This window comes from Pteropus vampyrus, unplaced genomic scaffold (genome assembly GCF_000151845.1).
Source record: "Pteropus vampyrus isolate Shadow unplaced genomic scaffold, Pvam_2.0 Scaffold23781, whole genome shotgun sequence".
NCBI classification, from domain to species: Eukaryota; Metazoa; Chordata; class Mammalia; order Chiroptera; family Pteropodidae; genus Pteropus; species Pteropus vampyrus.
Window position 1 is genome coordinate 1 of NW_011912562.1, and position 2,475 is coordinate 2,475.

At 39.2% G+C, this 2,475-nt stretch overlaps 1 pseudogene; it reads left to right on the forward strand.

Annotated features, from left to right (window-relative positions):
• The first annotated feature begins 1,736 nt into the window (after positions 1-1,736).
• Positions 1,737-2,464, forward strand: LOC105311070 (annotated as a pseudogene).
• Positions 2,465-2,475: the final 11 nt, after the last annotated feature.

The window sequence follows — 2,475 nt, forward strand, 5'->3', positions numbered from 1 at the left end:
AGGGGTTTGCAAATTATAGTTATAACATTCTTTTGATCGTGGACTGTGTTTATATTCCTTATGAAATTGACAAAGATCCAGATGATTTCTTCTGATGCAGTGTTCATAGTGAAGCATTCAAGAATATTGATCACAGCTGTCATTTAGTGAAACTTTATGGGTACCAGGTGGTCTTCAGGTATTTGACTCATAATAAAATAACCGCCACTATTAGTACCTCATTATAAATATGATGAAACTGAGGAACAGAGAGGTTTATAATGTTGCTCATGTTCACCTAGACAGGAAGTGGCAAAGCTGGGGTTTCAACACAGGAAATGCAGCTTCAGAGTCCATGTTATTCATCATTGTGCTACACTCTCCCCCGGAGGATGTTTTGGGTATTAAATAGTTAGATGCTGAATGAGTATCTTGTAGTTATTATTCAATCTTTGTAATTGTAAAATCCCATTTATCACTGGCTAACATTGTTCAAGTCAGAATGATAGGCCTAGAGATTTTTCTTTAATTATAAAGATATGAAAAATGTCAGCAGAATAGAATAATAAGTTGGTGCTGCACAAAAAGTTTTATAGATACTTAGACTGCAAAGAATTCTGAGGTTTTCCAGTTCAAGTCCATTATTTTCCAATGAGACAGACATGCAATTACATTTTAAATGGCTCAAACCGATGCCTTCTCACACTTTGCTCAGACATCCCCTTGAGTATGCTGCCTTTTGGAATCTAGACCCTGAAAATCCCGTCAAATCCCTGTTTTAGATCTCTCTCAAACTTAAGAAGCATTAAAAATAAAATCATGTCCCCTTTTCCTTATCTCCCTTTTCAGTGTCTGTGTTCTCCTCCCTCATTACCTAGGTTACCGCAAGTTTTGAATAAAAGGATACTAGCTTCTAATATAATTCAGTTAGTTTAAGAATACGTTCTGAATACCTAATAGTGTATGCGTGTTAAGGGTTGTGGGCTAGGCAGAGATTAAGCGGACAAAACTAAAATTCCTTAAATAGGTGACAGTCAAAGAAAAAATACCCGGCAGTCACAGAATCAGATCAAATCACTGGCAGAACGATGTGCTAAATAATTTTGTAGTTATTTGATACAGTTCAAAGAATGGTCTCTTGAAATTTAATGAGATATCCATGAAGACTGAACATCCTGAGTCATGGAAGACTGAACCTCTAATTGTGGATCACCACAGTATTAAGTGAGTTATTTCAGTAGAGCCTTTATTTTTGATGGGACTTAGATCATATTGTAAAGATACTTACCACAAATGCTACCAACTCAGATGGCTTACTCTATGCCAGTGTGTTATATATTTGTTTTGCCACCAGCAGAGATGAGTTTCTGAAGGGCTGGAACCCTGTTCCAGTTTATCACTGCTGACTTCTGTGCCACAGACTGACATGATTTAAAGAAGACTATAAGAAACGTGCGATTAATGTCGGGCTTTTGATTCCTCTTCTCTGTGGATGATCCACGAAGACTTAGAGATAGAACCTTTTACTTGTAGCACCAGCAAAATTATCTGAAGAGAAATTGTCAAGAGAAGGTATAATGGGCTCTTTGGATTCATAGATATTTACTAAAAGTTTATTGTGTGTAAACCACTGTAGAAGATACAATCAGAAGTTGTATCCAGAGCATAATGGATGTGTTCATAGTCATGTTCACGATTTCATTACAGGTCCTGTCTCCTGACCTCTTATCCATGAACCAGCCCTTATAGAAGAGTCAATGGGATAGTCTAACAATGTGACAGAATTTATCCTCCTGGGCCTCACTCAGGATCCTGAGGGGCAGAAAGTATTATTTGTCATATTTTTACTCATCTACATTGTGACAGTGCTGGGCAACCTGTTCATTGCAGTGACTGTTTTTGCCAGTCCTTTCCTGGACTCCCCCATGTACCTCTTCCTTGCCTCTCTGTCACTCATGGATGTGGTTTATTCTACTACCATTTCACTGAAATTGATTATAGACCTATTGTTTGCTAAAAAGACAATTTCCTTCTCAGCTTGTATGGGACAGCTGTTTCTGGACCACTTTTTTGGATGTGCTGAGCTCTTCCTACTGATGGTGATGGCCTATGATCGATATGTGGCTATCTGCAAGCCACTGTACTCCCTAACGGTCATGAATAGACAGGTGTGCTTCCTCTTTCTGGTGGTGTCCTGGGTTGGAGGTTTGGTGCACTCCGTGGTTCAAGTTTTCATTGTGTACAGCCTTCCCTTCTGTGGTCCTAAAGTTATTGACCACTTCGCCTGTGACATGTACCCATTATTGGAACTCGCCTGCACTGACACCTATTTTGTAGGATTCATGGTGGTTGTTAATAGTGGTTTAATCTGTATGATGGTCTAATCTTTGTCCTTCTACTGATCTCTTATGGAGTCATCCTAAATTCCCTTAAAAGTCACAGTCAGGAAGGGAGGCGCAAAGCTCTGTCTACCTGCAGTTCTCACGTCACAGTGGT